The sequence below is a fragment of the Columba livia genome, chromosome 2 (assembly GCF_036013475.1).
Source record: "Columba livia isolate bColLiv1 breed racing homer chromosome 2, bColLiv1.pat.W.v2, whole genome shotgun sequence".
Classification (NCBI taxonomy): Eukaryota; Metazoa; Chordata; class Aves; order Columbiformes; family Columbidae; genus Columba; species Columba livia.
The window spans coordinates 48886257-48904663 of record NC_088603.1 but is presented as its reverse complement, the minus strand read 5'-3'; the positions used below and the strand labels follow the sequence as shown (position 1 = coordinate 48904663).

At 41.8% G+C, this 18407-nt stretch overlaps 1 protein-coding gene across 9 annotated transcripts in view; it reads left to right on the top strand.

The window, feature by feature from the left end:
• Window positions 1-18407, top strand: part of MYRIP (myosin VIIA and Rab interacting protein) — a 324276-nt gene that overhangs the window by 93325 nt on the left and 212544 nt on the right. For 6 of the 9 annotated variants that reach the window (XM_065051804.1, XM_065051802.1, XM_065051805.1 and 3 more), the window contains exon 1: window positions 10046-10465. The exons of 1 other annotated variant lie outside the window; for it this stretch is intronic. The gene's annotated coding sequence lies outside the window, so the exon portion shown is untranslated. Of the gene's footprint in view, window positions 1-8564; window positions 8704-10045; window positions 10466-10929; window positions 11076-18407 lie in introns of those variants that run through there. 2 more of the 9 variants (XM_065051798.1, XM_065051800.1) reach the window with 2 other exon arrangements.

Here is an 18407-nt window from a genome sequence, read left to right as displayed (position 1 = left end):
ACAAACTGGGGACACAGTGATCGGTTCCTTCTGGAAGGAGAGTACAGGAAATGTGGTAAGTCAAATTAAGGCTATATTAAGGAAAAATGGAGAAGCTGGAGATGTCAGAACTGCGATCAGGCTGTGATTCACTCTCACATTAAGCTGATTGAAGTGCAATCTGCAGGCTAAAAAAGTAACTTTTGTCAGTTATAAAGGAAGGCAGATTTTGGACAAACCAGTTCCCTGAGCTGGCTCACCACGTGGCTGCCCAAGGAGAGAGAAACATGACTGAGGAGGAACACTGTGGCAACATCATTTGAATGCAGCCTTCATCCAGGCTGGCTTCTCATGAGCGAGAAACTCCCAACCTTAGAGACTTTGTGATATTCTTGCCATTATAATGTGTTTAATATAGCAATTGGCCCCCACATTTTTCCATTCATGTGTTCCATTTTGCTTAGTAGAGGGCAAACTTCAAACAGTAACTTGTGCTCATCACTTAAATGAGGTTCAGGCTGGCATGTTAATAATGGATTTCTAATTAACTGTCATGCTATCACATGACTATTCAAGCTCAAGTCCCTACAGAGGTATTCTAAGAAGAAATAGCATAAATATGGCCAGATCCTTGAAGATGTGTATTGTGCCTGTCCATGAAGTACAGTTGCACATGATTCATTAGTACTGCAGAGAAGGAGCATCAGGGGCATTGTGTTTTCTTTGCAGTATTACAAGTACGAAGATCAGATTTTAATATGGAAGGTCTTGAAATTTCCTATAGAAAAATTTCTGTTTCAGACCAGTAGAGGGGGAAAGTAGGCCAAATACATAAATTAGTGGTTTTCATGAAGATTTATTATGGAAAAATTGCCATTTATCTCCATAGTTAGACTGCAAGAACAGTTGTTCCTTTTGCTGCTGGGTTCTTTGCTGATGTCCTTTATTATTCCGTTTATTAAAAAAGCTAATGAATAGTAGGTATATGTTATATTTTCCTATCCTGACAGGAAAAAAAGGACAATTTAATCTGAGAAGCAGAGTTTTAGTAGTCAGTCGCTGAGAAGAACACTTGAATATTCAGCTAGGTAAAAAGAAACCATTTGCACATATTAAATACTTGCTGCAACTCAAGCAAGTTAATTTTACAGATGGGTGTGTAAGTTGTAATGTCACAGGACCCCATTCAAAAATCTCCAAAAGAATAAAACATAATAGTAATCAAAATAATAAACATAGTCGCATAAGAATTTGTAAAACAATTTGCCGATATTTCCTGAAGAAATTATTTCTGCCTTTAAATTACTGATCTCATCCATAATACCACGTGTTTCAAAAAGAGGGACCCAATTTAGAGATGTAGCGATTTCAAATCGGGTCTATCTTTCTGAAACAGCCTGTATATTTTGTATAGTACAGGCAGGGAGAGGTAGAACAACCTGCACATTCAGACCCCGCAAAACAAGGAATGGGTGGTTAAGAGAAGAACTACCAAAGTAATCACATGCAGAGAGTAATGAGGTTGTCTGAGACACCTTTTTGGTACCACTGTTTCAACTGTAGTCTCCCTGATACAGATTCAGATATTGTTCTCATCACACAGTCTCTTCTCATTTTCTTGTAGAAAAGAATGTGACTGACATCTCCAATGTGGAGCTCTTTCTTGCCTTCTTGTGGTGTCTGTAGAATGCACTGCAAAGTGTCTGGGTCTGATTGAATTTATTTTAAAATGCGAATCACACCAAACATTAAGAAAAAGTTGAAGAAAGCACCATACTTCTATATTTTTTTAATGGTATAGGGTACTGAATGCTCCAGGAGAATTGATCCCTCCATTAACAATCAAACACAGTCCACCAATATACTTAATGTGTAATTTCTCTTTTGCCCTTCCTTGAGCCCCAGATTTGTCCAATATTTAAGATACCAGATTCCATGACTGTGTGTACCTGGTCCTTTATAATTTTCTCTACAAGTAGGAAAGGATATTTGGGTACTAGAGCTGATCAGAGAAGCTGATGCAAATGTCCTGTTCCTGCACTAGACTTTCTCAACAGACTGAAAGAATTTTACTTTTATTATTCATGCAGCTGGTGAAATCCTATGTGTCTTGCTCCTTATCAAGAATTCACCCTTATACTTATCCATCCTTCTTCTTACCATCTTGCATTCAGAGAATCCCACTTCACAGATGAAGCTGTGTCTGGGTGCTACAGGGATCCTGAATCTTCTCAGCTTATTCCTTTGCACTCTCATTTCTCTATTGGCAAAATACCCCCTTCCACTAAGTGAAGAGCTTTGATAATGGTCCAAGTTTAGAGCACTTTTCACTTATTGGGTACTTGATATGGAGATTTTCTTTATATATTTATGCATCCAGTAGAGGCAAGATTCAATTGCAAGAAAGGGCAATATAGCTGCAAGTGAAACAAATGAACCTCAGATGTAAAAGGTAAAGTATTACAGCAACATCAGCCTGAGAATTTATTTGTTGTTTTATTTGGAGGTTTTTTTGGAAAGAATTATAGCTTGCAGTAAAGCTATTTACATCAAGTACCTCAGCTGGGATTTGGTATTAAAACTGTAACTGAATCTATTCCCATTAATGTTGTTTAATATAAACCACCGAATGGTTTAGAAGTAATGAAGTCACATAATACTTACGATGTACGCTGGGTCACCACTAATAGTCGCTGTGGAAACCTTATTGTCTCCTTTCTCATACCACAGCAGAACATAATCATAGTGGGTTTGTTTTTTCAAGGATTACATTCCATAGCACTTTCAAAGAAAAAGAAAAATTAATGACCTTCACCTAAAGAAGTTTCATCAAAGGAGAGCACTTTTCCTCACTTTTCTGCACCAGGAGTGGGAACAGGAGTGGGGCGGCATTTCAGATGTCACCACAGGACTGCTCCAGATTCACTCTTCAGGCATAAGGACGTAAAGTTACAGAACCAGGAGCCCCGAAATAGAAAGGGCTAAAGTTTCCAGTAAGAGCTGTGGGCCACCTACTCTTCCAGAAATCAAGCCATTGAGCAGTGATGGCTGTAACAGTTTAATTGCACATGTTGATGGAGGCCTGATCTAAGTGGGTTTGTAGACAGGGAATATCCAGACTACAGCAACCTGCTACAAGGAACGTGATAGCATGTGTGCAGCATCCTGGTATCAACACATGGAAAACTCACCCTCCAGGAAAGCCATTGATGGTCATACTTATGCCTAAGAGTATTTAAAGCAAACAAATGTTTGTCTGTAACTTTATATCAGAAGGGCCCCTGGATTAAGACTTGACTGCACAGCTTTCTGTTCCTAGTACCACAGACTGCCTGTGAGAAAGAAGACTAACATTCTCCACGCTAGACCCTATTTCAGTACAAATCATCTGTAATTGTTTTAATGACTTTGTTAATGATTCACAGATATCTTATAAGCACTATTTACTCAGCTTTCTTCATTACCCCACAGCCTACAGCAGAGATGCCACTGAGGAGAACAATAATTATTGGCACCCATAGGAAAATGAACAGTTTGAGCTGTGCAATTAGAGACCAGTCTTTCCCCTTAAACTCTTAATTAATAGATGTATTTTAGGTTTTTAAAATTGCAGTTACCGTATTTTTATACATTCACCAGGAACTTGCATAAGGAAATGAAGTTCAGTGTATAAATATTTGTCTGGAGTGACACACCCTGTTAGTTTGAGAGCTGAAAGTTTCAGAGCTGAGCAGAGAAAGGAGGCGTGTGACATCCGGTCCTGGGTCTTCTGGGGGGCTGATATACTCCAGTTTCTACTGGAAAGGTAGTTCTCATAAGAATTACAAAGCCAGGAAACTCCTGAACTCTAGTTTGCAATAAGATACTGTTAATTTGGGCAGAGCAGCAGGAGGTGAGGAGTAGGCCTCACAGGGCTGATCCTGGTCTTGCAGAGAAGTCCATCCCTGCAGTGCCTGCAGCCCTCAGCGAGGACGAACCAAGGCGAAATAAGTGACATGGTCCCGTCAGACACCTTTAAAACAGGATGGAAAAGTGAAACGGCTGATGTGAGGTCCCAAGGCAGATATAGAAAAAAGAATCTGATGTGGGTTTTGGGACAATCCCTGGAGGATTTGATTTGCATAAAACCACACAGTCATTTTCAGCAGCTTGTGACAGATATAATCCTGCTCCAGTACGTCCCATGCTCTTTTGGGGGTAAGTTAAATAAGAATTTTACCTTGTGTGTGAGAAAATGCCGAGGAACAAACTGATTATAGAAAATCCAGGGAGGGAATTAAAGCATTCACGGAGTAAGCTCTTTGAAATGAGCACAGTGTATTTTCTATGGGCTTGTACAGACCACAGCTCAAAGGCTACTAATCAAGGCATGTGAGGGATTGTGCAAGAATGTGTCAAAACAATAATGTGATTGGATGTACCAGCCTCTGACACATCTACTTTCATAATACTTCGACTCAGTTCTTTTCTGGAAAGGGGTGCTGGCAGGCAACCTTATTTTAATTGCTATAACTTGCTGCTAAGGCATTTGCCTCAAAGCTTTGTGTTTGGCAACAGGGAAACTGCATTGGTGAGAGAGTTATTACGGAAATAATTTTTGCTTGCTAATTTTTATTTTAATGTCCATCTCTGCTTGGTGCATTGTGGAGACAAGTTTCTCAGAACATCTGTTTCTGCTACACCTGGGTAAATCTTACTGGTCAGTGTATCTAATTAATGTGGTCTGCTTCCCATGGCTACGAACTGGACTGATAGAACTTCTGAAAACTATCTTACTCAGGGTATACTAAAGCATTTGAAGTTAATGTAAATAATTTTGACTAATCTTGCTTAAAGGAATTCACTGTTTTTGTACTGCCTAGGATTTTAAAGACTGTTCATGAGGATTTGTTACATTATTGCTGTGATTTTTTTTGTAAAATATAAGTAGAGAGTTATATACTCTTTGCATTTGAGGATAGTTTGTCCGTATAGAGTGATAATTTGAGGGGGGAAGCTCTTAACAGCATCACCTTCATTTGTCAGCTTCAGCCCAATGCTGTTGGGTTGATGACAGCTTCTAAAATTTAATTATTCATAATTTCAAATAATGAAAAAGCTCAATTTATTTGAATAAGAAAAGCATTTAATAGGTCTTTCGGTATGAAACAACCTACTTGACTGTAGTCTGGCTCTAGGCATCAGAGGTGCTAAGTAAAAGTTACGTTTAGAAGCAAATTAACACTTTCTGAGAGTGCTAGAGAATTGAACCAGTAAAACCTAAAGGAGAGTGACTCTAGAAGCACCTGCAGGCAAAGAGGTTTTAGACGGGTTTGTTTTAAGCCAAAAATTTCATGGCCACGTGTTGATTCTGATACAAAGAAACCAAATGAGGCTGAAAGAAAATACCACTGAACACAGAACAAGAGCTAAACCAACACTCGCTCCTGTTTATTCAGTGCTCTAATCTGTGAAGTCAAAGCTGATTTAACTTGAGCATTTTCATGATCAGCTGGAAACTTGCAGGGTTTTTTTTGTTCCTCCCCTGGGCACCATGCAGCTTTCTCTCTTTCTTTCTTTTTTTTTTGATTTGTAAAGAACAGAGAAGTGCTGAACTGTATCAAAGACCCTATCACACCCTCAGTGCCACTTTGCACAGGAAATAAATGAAGCTCTAAAGAAAAACTTCAGTAGACCACATCCCTCCTGCTGCTGCTTGTCCTCAGATTGATGTGCAGGAGGGACTTATGGCATGAAAGATGTGGCTAAGTGCAGAAAAAGATTGATATATTTAAAAAAAACCCCAAACTCTGGGGACGAAGGACACTTGCCTTGTGTGTTTCAGCCACTGTCACAAAATGAAGTTCATTCTTCATGGAAATTGAAAAACTCACCACACCTTTTTAGGAATTTTCTTTTTACCTGTGTAAGTGTTGAATCGTGTCTTCACCCATATGCATTTGGTGACAGGCATGAGGGAAGAGCAGTAGAAGAGCCTTCATTTTTTCTGCATGCAGCATCTCTGCAGACACTTTCAACCTTGCATTTGTGCACCCTGTATGAATGAGGAAATCTGCAGTAGCAGCAATATGGTCAGCAGCATGTTCACTTCTGAATCACTTCTGAAATGTTTATTCCCATTCTGATTATCCTTCCCAGTACTTATGGGTAGCTCTTACCACCATATATTTTTTTAATTATTATTCTACAATATGTTTTACTGGCTCATATTGCTGTTACCTTTTAACTGACAGCCCATCCCCCCAACAAACAAACAAACAAAAACCCACGAACCACAAGAAACCACACACAGACACACAGACACACAGACACACAGAGACACACACACGCCCTCCTGCCACCCTGCCACTGTTTGCAACAATTAATTTTTATTGCATCAGTTACAGTTTGTCGGCTGGTGTTTTCGTCCCAATTGTGAGACTTTAGTGTGTTTGTTTCTTTTCAAAGTGTTAGATCACTTCAGTTCTGCTCCTAGTTAAATAGCAAAACTTCTTCAAGCTCTCTGCTTTACTAACATATGCATATAATCCTAATTCTGACTTATCTCAGTTTTCCTTTTTTATCTTTTCACACCTAAGGTTTGTCAGACCTCCTCACACTGTGAGGTTTGCAGGGTGGGGTACCTGACTGTTAAAATCTTTGAGGAAAAGTCACGGCAAAACGCCATATGACATTGTGTGCTATATGTATTAAATACTGTTAGAAATTTGTTCATTCTTCTCAGCTTTCACTTCTTCCTTATTTGCTTATGGGCTATGAATTACGTAACTGGTTTAACTGAATTATCATAATACTTCATGTTTTACATACACACTTCATAAAATAATACGTATTTATGAAGTTCTTTGAGACCTGAGGTAAAAGGTTACAATGACTTCCAAATTAATACTGTTAAATTATTGTTCGCTATATTTTGTGGAAATACTCCCAGGCCTTAACAGATCTGTTGAGAGAGACTTAATTACTTCTTACTGTCTTTAATTTCTGCCCTGAGATAGCAATAGGCTGGAATAGATTCCTAATTGGTCCCTGTGGCTAACAGAGTGACTTATGTCTTCCCAGCAGGTACTGTGTACATTTGCATATCCAGTTGCCTTGCTAAGAACCACTACCTTTGTCAAGAAGGTCGAGACACTCAGAAAGCAAACTTCAGAGTCCTCTTGGAGTGGCCTGGGCTTGTCAAGAGAGCCCTCTGTATAATGCAGTGTGACCGAGTGCATCGGTAACGCCCTCCCTCTGCATCCGACGGTGTATCATCTGTGGGACACCAAGCCAGTGCAAATTTCATTTATCCTGAAACCAACTTTTTAACAGGCTTTGCAACAATTGTATACTCCAAAAATCTTTCTTATGACCACAAGCCCCATTCCATGGATTCTGAGGGCAGAGGGAAGTTCATAGCAAGGTGGGACACCATCCCTGGGTTGCCCACAGCTGGGCTAAGGCAGGGTCCCACTAGCCCTGGCACTCAGCCTGTCATGCACACGTGTGGCTGGCTGATCACCCAGCACAGTTTGGGCACAGGCTCAGGAGTCACCTGTCAGCCACCGCAGCCCTGTAGCCACCTGTAACTTATGCCACTGCTGGATTTGGTGCTGAACTTTCCAGGCAAAGCCCACCTGCTTATTTAAGTCTACATTTAGATGACTTTTTTTTTTCTTCCTTCTTTTTATTTTATTTTTTTTTTTTTAATGAAAAAGGCTGTGTTGTGACAAGAGAAACACACCACCAATAAAATACCTATTTTCTTGTCCTGAACCCCATTATTACAAGACCCACTATCTATTTTTTACAAGATTTTTTTCCATGGTACAGCTTATGGCAGAATGGTTGCTGTACTACAGGTACATACTGGCTGTCTGCCTTCTTTTTTGGTTCTCACCATACTGAGGTTATTGTTACTGAAAGATTGCGTGGCCTGCAGTCTCTTGTGAATGTAAGGGGACCTGGGAATTTCAGAGCCCTAGGAAGTGAGATTAGCACACAGGGCATTCCCCTTTGCCCTATGACCACTCTACTGTTGCCACTATCCCTTGCAACCCCTGGTGCCCTGCTTCTCTCCGCAGTCACCAGGTGCTGGGTGGGAAGGGGGTTGGGCATGTTTTGTTTACTTGAGTCTCACCTTTGGCTGCTGAGTTTGTCTTCCTGATAATTATTTTTTATTCTGCATCCTTATTTAGATACTTGTTTTAATTATTCAATGGCTGTGTCATATATGATTCTAGGGAAAGCTTCATATACCTCAGTTTCACCCATCTGTGCCTTATGGTTTTGCCTTTAGAGGTGAAAAATTATTTTAGTCAGGCTGTGGCTTTGTTTGTTTGTTTGTTTAATTGTGAATGCCATAAATCAGAAAATACTTGCTGTGGATGCAAAGAGAAGTTGATTTCTTTTGAACTGAGACACCAAAACCAGTAGTTGAAGACAAACAGGACACGCAACAGGTAGAGAAGGGATGCAGACCAATAAAGAAGTCCAGCACACTATCCACAAGGCTGTTACAATATTTGTTTACCTGTGCATTGCTCTTCTCTTTCCCCTCTCCTAGTTGTACCCTTTCAGTTGTTAAAGGCTGGTTTAAGCATGCCATAAGTTAATATCTTCCCTGTGGAGTACTGGTGTGGAGTAAAAAGATACTGATGACTGTACTGGTATGGAACAAAAGAGCCTCAAGTCCAACACTTTGTCTCCAGTGCAGAAGAATGTGGAATATTATAGACAAAGGTATAAAATCTCTCTGTACTAATTGCACAATATTGAGGCAAGGGTGAAACATTACTCCTGAACTCAATATTAGCTTATTAGCTTGAGTGTGAGGAGTGTTCAGTTTTACCTGTTAGATCTCACTGTTGTTCAATTGTAAACATTATGGCTAATTGATATTGATGGCTGGTCTTAAAACATATTCTTCTTTCAGGGATTCAGCTAGAAGTATAAGATTAGAGATGGATTTCTACCCTGACATTTCATTCCCTTATAAAATAATGCTTGGTGTGTGTTATTGATTACTCTTCTAATATAGGCAATGAGTGACCTTTCCACTTACACGGTTTCAGATTTGTTGCCATGTCATGTTGCTCTTTAAAGATGTTACTGTCAAAAACAACCCCTTCTTGTTGCTGTTATCTAAAGAAGTAACAAGTTTCTTCTCTGTGGGAAACACCCAGACATGTATTTACCTATAGGTGTGTTTGGGAAATACAAAATAATATTTGATGCAGAATACTTCCGGAAGTCTCGTGGGTTTTTTGTTTGTTTGTTTTTATATACACTTCTGAAATGAATGTGATGTCTGCCTCACAGAGTGACACGCATTTTACTAATGCAGACAAGTGTAGGTTAGCATAGAAGTAAACGTTTGATAAACCAGTGTATTTATACTACCATGAAATTAATGTAAACAAAAATATTATCCTGGAAAATATTTGCCTTTAAAACCTGCCAAGATTTATTGAATACATCTGTCTTGACAAAGCACTTCAACTGAGATCAAATAAAACCGTGCTTTGCAGTGAAGAACTCCAGCTATTTTAAAATGAAGTTAAACAAGCATGAAAAAAGAAAAAAGAAAAAAAAAACCAAAACAAAACAACAGGGACGAAAAACAACACCACGGGAAAAGTAATTAGCGTGATCCAGTACAATCCGCAGTGATACAGGACGTACAAACGCACGGCCAGATTGCAGCGGTGACTCACGGATGATTCGACGGACTGACCAGGCCACACCTTCGTGATGATCTCTCGGTGTGCTGCATCCACACGGATGTACCGCTTGTCCGTTCGCACCAACCGGCCTCTTTCCCCCCCCCACCTCGGAAGACACACCTCCACCCCCCCCGACCCGATCGGCACCGTCTGGCAGCAGCGCTTCGTTTCTCCGCTCCCCTTGCGCAGCGGCCGCTTTGCCGGTGCTCCCCCGTGGCCGCCGTGTGCGGCGGCAGCCCCGAGGCACACGCCGAAGGCGGGGCGGCCCTGTTGCCGCCCGTCGGGGGGCGCAGCCCGGGTCAGGCCCTTTTCGGCGGGGAGTGGGGCAAGCGAGGGCGCGCACTCCTCCCCCGGGCGCGCCCCCGCGCTTCCCAGCGCCAGCCCGCGCACCGGCCCGCCCTTCGCCCGGCCCCTCCTCGCCGATTGGCCGGCGGCGCGCGGGCAGGTGCCGGTGCGCGGCGGGGACGCGGCGGGAGCTGCCGGTACCGGTACCGCAGCAGCACCCCGGTGGCGCGTCCGGCGGGGAGGGAAGGCGGTAGCGGCAGCGACTACAACGGCGGGCTCTCGCTGCGCGCCGGCCCCTGCGGAGCGGGAGTGGAGCAGCTGTGCCCGGCGGCTCCGCGCAGGTGTCCGGCCAGGGGCTGGCCAGGGGCGCTCGCAGCCCCCTCCCTGCATGAACGACGGGGTGCAGCCGCCGGCGGTGGCTCTTCCCGTCCCCCGACCGTGGGGAAGTTACTGCTCGCCTGCCATTTTGGTGCAGCCCTCGCCTCCGGCCAAGGGTAAGTACGGCCGGGGGCGCGGCCGCCCCCTCCCCGCGGGCTGGGATAGACGCTGGGTAGGGGGGACACCCGCAGCACCACCGCGGGGCCGACCGGAGCTGTGAGGGGCGGGGGTGGGGGGGTGTCTATGGCAGGGCCACGACTGCGGGGCCGCCCGCCGCAGCGCCTCGTCGGGGGGGCGGCCGGGGCTCGGCCCGTGGCGGGTCTGCCCCACGCCGGCCTCCGAGGGATCGTTGGCGGCCGAGGGGCCGTCGCCCTGCGGGGCGTTGGGGGGTGGGGCGGGCCGGTATTCCGCGGAGAGTCCGTGTGCTGGCGGGGGGGGACACGACGACACGATATTAGCCCTCTTTTAATTACCGGCTGGATGTCTGAGTAGCTTCGTAGCGTTCAGCTGACAGCGTGGTTATTTGCGCGCCGTCACTGCAGTGCTATTATTATTATTATTATTATTATTATTATTATTATTATTATAGTGTTTAGCTCTTCATCAACTTCCCTGCGTGGTTCTGCATGGTGCTGCCTCTGCCCCCCTTCTGCGGGAGCATCCCACCGCTCCACGCTTGTAATTTATGCTTCAGACAGAAGCAGCGTGCGTTTTCCTAGTATCAAGGTCAGTTTATCGTAACTGCTGAGGAAAATACCATATGGCTTGGGCTGACTTTTTTTGTGGAATCTAATTAAGTGGGAGTGTGTGTTGGTGCTGGGGTTTGTGTGGTGTTTTAGGTGAATGTAATCAAATTAGATTGCAAAATGCTTGGAGTGCATGTGTGTCCCTCCTCAAGTATGTTTGTAGGGATGTTAACTGTATCTAGCAATCTATTTTGAAAAATAGTGGGTTTTGCATTATATGTACCATTTTACTATTTTCTGTGTCTCTGAAAATGTGGGTAGCGCTCTTGCTATGGAGACTGGAGTTTGTTACAACAGGCACAGCAAGGATTTTGGCAATGAAGGCTTTTACTCATCCTCTGACAACCCTTTCTGGAAGGCTAGAGAGAGAAAGGAGGGAAGGATAGTTTAGTTCTCATATTACCAGATATTTTTCTGGCTTTGAAGGAAATTTCATCAAGCCTGAAAGGTTTTTATAGTTGCTTATTAATGGTGATAGCAGTTCTGTGTGAACTGCATTGAGACCACTGACTTTGTCCCTGCAGTTAAGTGTCAGTAACACTCTCTGCTCACTTCTAGCGTGAGAGAGTGAGCAGAGCTGTGTAAAAAGCAGAGGATGTTGTATGTAATCCCTCAAGCTACTGCCTTAGCCATTGTTACTTGGGTACCAGATTTTATCAGGGTATATTTACTGATGCCTTATGCCCAAGTGTCCAAAAATGTACTTAGTGATTCTGTAGCCTTCCTATGGAATTCGTCAGATAACTTAGTACAATGCATATAGCAATTACAAACAGGAGAATATAATTTTCAACAGCTGTGATACGTTAATTGCCAGTGAGAACTCCCAGACCAGTAGTCCTTCTCAGTAGCCCTCAGTGGGATGAGAGGTACATAAAGAAGACCACTGCCCCCAGTGACAGGACTTGAATCTTGAACCTGCTGCTGATTCAAGTAGCACAATACTGTCCTTTCAGACAGGTTAACACTTTTCAACAGACTCTTCATCTGAACCAGTGCTCTCTAGGAGTGACACAAGATTACAAAAGCAAAGCTAAAGCTTTTATCTTCCTGAGTTGTTTTCCTGCTTCCACCCTAACCTGACAAATACAGCTGGGTGTGCTGACAATTGATGGCTAAGCCAGGCTTTTGGATTATGTAGGGTGTACCCAAGTGTACAAACACAGTAAGAATTCACCTTTCTCACTTAATAGTTGTACTAAACAGAATACTTGAAGAACTTGTGCTTAAGCAAAGAAAAAAAAAATAATCCCCAAACTATGCATGGGGGATGCTGAAGAAAAGCTGTATATACCAAATGCACTATTGTTCATAAAATGTACATCTGTATGAAAATGTGACTCCTTTGTATTGCTGCCAACATTAATATGCCCTGTTGTCATCATACTGGAAACTGCTGTTTGGCAGTGTAAACCACCTTAACCTGCCTTGGAAAGTTGGACAAGTTGAAAGAAACTAGTTGAATATAATTCCATGAAAAACCACAGCGACAAATTTTTCTCTTTGAGAAGACATATTCATTTGTTTGGGCAGACAAGGTCCCTTCCAATCCCTAACATTCTGTGATTCTGTGACTAGTGCAGCCTTCCCATGGAGTGCTTTTGTCTCTTTCCTTTTGGGTTCAGGGAGGTTATTTACTAGACAGATTCCTAGAGATAACAAAAGCTTCTGGCTCACCTGTGGACCACTAACAGCCAGCAAATAAACCAGCCCCAAGTTTCTTATATTCAGAGGTTTATAGCAGCTTACTTCAAAAGAAGCTTATTGGACTTAAGGGAAGATGACTGATATATTTCAGTGTGGAGTGGAGCACCCCATACGGTTGCCCAAATTAGCAAAGAAACTTGGCCTTTATTTGTAGCATAAGCAGGGAATTTTGTAGAAGGGCTAAATACAGTGTAATTTGATAAGATTTCCAGCCATGGTCTAGTTTTATGTATCTCGTTGTGAGACTGGCCAAAGACGCCTATCTTCAAACTTGATGTGAATTCACACAAACCCAATGGGAAGACCCGTTATATGTAGCTGGCACACTGGTAGATCTACCATTCATATGGTAAAGACTAGTGATTATGACCGGCTTGCTATTTATAGTAACTTTAAGTTGAAATGTGTTACCCTCTTTTTTTTTTTTTTTTTTTTTTGGTTAATTCTTATAGAAAAATGCCATGCTGCGTTTCTGAAAACTGCCTTTTCAGGAAATAATCATTATGTAAGATATTTTATGTCCTAAAAATAAATAAATAATGCATACTGCAGTAGAAAGCAGTTTAATGAATCACCTAAGAGCTTTAGTGTAGGTGAACAGAGCATAAGGATCGCATTGGCTTGACTGGTCAAAGACTAACATCAGCATTATTGCAATAATGAGAATTTTTTGGATTTTACAGATTGTGTTCTGGAAATAGGAACACATTGAATTTCCAGACCAATATGCATTGAATTTCAACATTCAAACAACCTTTTTCTTTTAATGTTATACTAACAAAAACCTGTATCTTGCAAATTTTTACTGACCCATTAGTCTGTGAGTTGGTTAGAGGACACAAGACCTCTCGTTACTTCCTGTTAGCTATATGCTTTGTTTACCTGTAGATCAATTTATGAACATTAAAGAAAAAATAATATTGGTGTTCAGATTATTGCAGTTACTACTATACACTGGTTATTTTAGGATATAAAGCATTACCATAGGAAGTTAATTTTGCATTCTTAAAGGCAAAGTACCCCTTCAAGTAAAATACCAGCCACTGAAGTGGAGGAGCAAACCTCTGTGGAGATGAATCCTCAAGATGAAATGCTTTGGGGGATGGTATTGTCTCAAGTTGACTCATGCTAATCAATTAAGTAGTCTTCCTGAATTGTGCTTGTGCTGGCTGGCAGGTGGGAAGGGGAACTCTAGCCCATCTACTGCTGTAGGCAAAAGCTCAAGTTCTGCTGTGCAGCAGTTCCAGACTTTTTGTTGCAACATATGCTGCTTGTTGATGGAGAAAAATAAATGGATAAGTGACTTAATGCAGCCATAGTTTCTGAATCAAGTCTGTTTAAAGGGTGCTGAGGTAATTTACTGCAGAAAATGAGATGTAGTCTCTTCTTGTGATAGTGATCTGAAGTGCAGAGCCTCACTTAAAGGCTGTTAAAGTCCATGACATTCCCACTGGCTTTAATGAATCTTGAAGCCAGGTAGTAGCCTGAAATATTTGGGGTTTTTTAATAACAAAGCAATCCCTTTCCCAACACCCTGAACCTGCCTCCAAGCAGAATACTATGTGGCTCTGCTGTTGTAAACCAACTTTCTGTTCTTGGAGGAAGACAGTACATAATCTCTTGTTTTTCTTCTGGAAAAGAAAGAAAGCAAAACATGTTTACAACTCGAGGAGTAAATTTTCTGTTCTGATCTTGTGATAGGGAGTTTTATCTCTTCTGTAACTAATTCGAGAAGAGCCTCTCTGCTTATTAGGCATTACTTCTGATATAGATGGTCATTTTAATGTGGTTTTTCCTCTCTCCTTTTTGGGCTGCAGGAACAGGATGTTGTGTCACGAGGAAGTCCAAATAGAAAAGCACTGGTTTGTGCCATTATCATTAATTTCCACGGCATGGATGTTCAGCATATGATTTGAGTGCTGTTGACAGAGATGCAGCTAACGCTGTCCTGAAATACCTCCAGTCACAGAGTGTATCTATTTTCTAACCATTGTCAACCCTGTAAGAGGTTGATTCCCTTTTTTCCCCTTAAGAGAACTGATCCCTATGCTCCTCAGTGCTCACCCCTGGGAGTGCTTGGTGTACCTTTCTGGAAGTTATTTCAATACTTGTATCTAGCTGTCTTAAGTGCTTTGACATTTGTTTAACAGACCATGAGTTAGATTTAAGATAAACCATAGTTTGTGAATTGGAGAAACACAAGGCTGTAAAAGCAATTGGAAGAGCTTCGAGGAGGATTCTAAAAGGTATAATCTGGTGATGTTGTTGTTTACAGTCTCAGTTGGGCTTGATCTGAAAGGCAGTGCCAGAAATTGTCCATATATTAATCACTGCAAGCACCAAAATCATGGGTTGAGTCCCAAATGAGAAGAAAACAGTTCACCTCTAGAAGAAGATCAGCCTGATTATTCCACCTCCCACTTCTCTTCTAATGTTTAATGATGAGGCTTCAGATTCCTGCTCCAAAGTGGTATCACAGGTCAGAAAGAGGGGAATCAATGGAGGAAATAGTGTGGACTCAGGTTCCACATAGTTCCACACGTGATTAAGGGAACTGAACCTCCTTCAGGGAAATACGTCTTCTATGTAGTTGTGGTAGGCAAAGAATACCTAAGATTATGATTTTGGTTGAGGGGGCAGTTGGTGTCTATATTATATCAAGGTCCAGAAGGCCTGTTATGATGGATACTGGAAATCTAAAAACTAGATAAGCTAATGTAGAGGACTAGAAGCAGGAACTTTCTTGGTAAAGCTGATGTTCTTTATTAGGCTTATCAAAGAGCATGCTATTTCAGTGCACTGGTAATGATACTTTCATCTTCAAGAGTTGGCCCTGATAGAGGGAACTACTGTAAAAATAAAGTTAAGGTATAGAGTAGTCCTAGATAGTTTCTAAAGATGGTGGTTTTAAGTTAATCAAATAATATTTTCTGTGTGACTCAAAAAAGGTATTTGTGCTGGCTGGATGATTCTCTAAACGTGTAAGAGAGTGAACTGGTTTGATTTCCTAGTTTAAACTAAAGGAGCTGTGAGGCTGCACCAGTTTGGATTCAAATATGAATGAACCAGCAGTCAAAACCTGGCAGTGAAGCTGGCCTTTGAACTCCAGAAGGTGCCTGATTGCATCTTGTACTTGAATGTAATGTCTTCCTTGTTTGTATAAACTTGGGATTCAGAGCTTCGGGTTTGTTTTTGCTGGGCAGTGCTCAGATTACCTTCATGTTGTGCAGTGTCAATATGAAAAAAGTAGCCAAAGTTGGGTCCAACACAGAGCCTCTTATAAGCGGAGTGTTAGTAGGTCCCAGTCAACAAACTAATCCATCAACTCCCCCACATGACAAATTAACACAGCTTTTCATTTAGTTTTCAAAGGCTTTCTATGGCTCTGGCTTGATTTCTACAACTCTGGCTCTATTTTGCTTTGGTTTATATCACTTAACAAATGTTTTATCTAAACAATTCAAAGATGACCTGGTTCTGAAACCCTTTTTTCTATGCAATGTTTGTCAACCAACTAGCAGCTAATCACTAAGTCTCAGTGAAATGGGACATGTGGCATTACAGATGTGACTCTTTACTATTGTATTGCTTACAATTTTTGCTTGCTCTAGCATTAATCAGGGTTAGAAGCACTTCGCAGGTGTCTTATGACTTTTTAAAAAAAACTTGTTCATTTACTTGCTAATCTGTAAAATTCACTACTTTGCAGTGGGATTTCCTGTCAGTGGTTTGAATTAGCAGTGATTTACTATGTTAAATTTGTTTTCACACCAGGCAGCACTAGAGAATACTGCCTCTTTGTGGCAGCTGCTGTTGGAAGCATTTTCTTACCTCTAAAAATAGTATGTCTGTCTCTGTCCTAGTCTTGCGGAAAGATTCTGTCAGTCAAAGGTTAGTTCTTGGATCAGACTTAAGGAGATGCTGATGAGTGATATTTAGTAAGAGGGATGCAGGATATCAGTTAGTGCAACGTATGTTTTGGGGGAAAGATCCATTTTGTTGTGTAGGATATTTTAAGTATGCCTGTGGTGTGTTTGCATATTGATTGCATTTTACATTATGTATGTTTTGGTAGCAGTCAAACAATCCACTTAACTGTTTACTTTTGTAGTTTGCATGGGTTGATCACAATATGGCTTTCAAGTTATGATGACATTCTTAATTTATCAGAACTCTTTTGCCTGTATTATTAAAATGAAAAATTAAATTTATATGCAGATATAAAATGTGCAGTGCTTCTAGAGCTTTTGAGGTTTTACAAAAGCTTCACCTTTTCTCTCAATGTCTTATTCCCCAGATTAGAGGTATGAATAATTGATGAGAAGTCTTAGCACCAGTTTATGCAGTAGCGATGCTTTGGCGTCTTGAACTTGGAAGAGTTATCTCGGTGGACCTGTATTTTCATGGTTAGCTTGTTGATTGTTATCTGTAGGATGCTCCTCTGTAGCTGTTCTTACAAATAGAGTGACTGTGGTGGTACTGGGGAAGGCACTTAACTTTAAAACACATGCTCGGCACATGCTTCTCCCCAGCTCATATGGTACTGGACCTTCTGTATCATTCAGTTTCTTCAGGTTTTATAGAAAATGGGATGTTGGCACCTGAAATAGGGATATGCACATGAATATCCTGGGTTGTGTTCTCTTATATACTCTTCCACAAGGAGGGAGAAAAATATTTGAGCTTTCCTAGGCTTAACATGGCATTGAACCTGATCTTTTTTCTGGGTGCACATATTAGACTGTTGCACAGATAAAGTGAGTGCTCCCTTGTCTGTCTGCCTCTTAAAATGAAATAGAAACTGCCATCAGTTCTTTGAAGGAACAGAGAAGAACAAACCTGATGCATCTTTCATTTCTCTTCAATCTGTGTAGCTCATTTGAGGGCCATTGATTGTAAAATACTGAGACTGACAGGTGTCTTGGGAGATGGATGTGGCATGTGTAGTGCAGCACAGATGGGCAAATGTATTTTTGCAGTCCTTGCTCTTGAGCTAATGCTGAGGAGACAGGTAGGAATACAAATGAGCTTTTTGTTTAGTATTTTCTTCATGCTGGCGCAGGCTTAGAAAGTAGAGTGTGCAGACTGATTTGCCAGTTGTGTTCTTGTTTGGGTTCTGATGGGAAGGTGGAGGAAGGGACACGGTTCAGTGGCTGCTGTTCTCTGTACAAGGAGCCTGGGTGCAGGGCAGTAAACTCTGAGCACCACTTTGCAAGTCAAACATCCAAAGCGAAGCCCTTGCAGTCTCATGCTTGCGGACACACAAATCTCTGACTGTGTTGGGCTCTTTGGGGCGAGTTGCGTGCATATGCTGGCTTTCTGCCTGACCTGTGATGATTTGCCTTGGGGTTGTTGACAGTCCGTTACGATAATCACGTGCATTTCATGCTTTAGATTGAAGGCAAGTGGAAAAGAGGCAGATCATCCAAGATACAATTGCCTGACAGTGCATTACCGCTCCGATTGTGTCTTTCTCTCCAAGTTGCCTTCCTCATTTTGGGAAGAGTAGCAGTCAGTCTCACATAGTCAGAATACTGTCAGACCTGTCATCTCGACTACGCATTCTTCCATAAGACAGTTGCTACTAAACACAGAAAATAGAGCT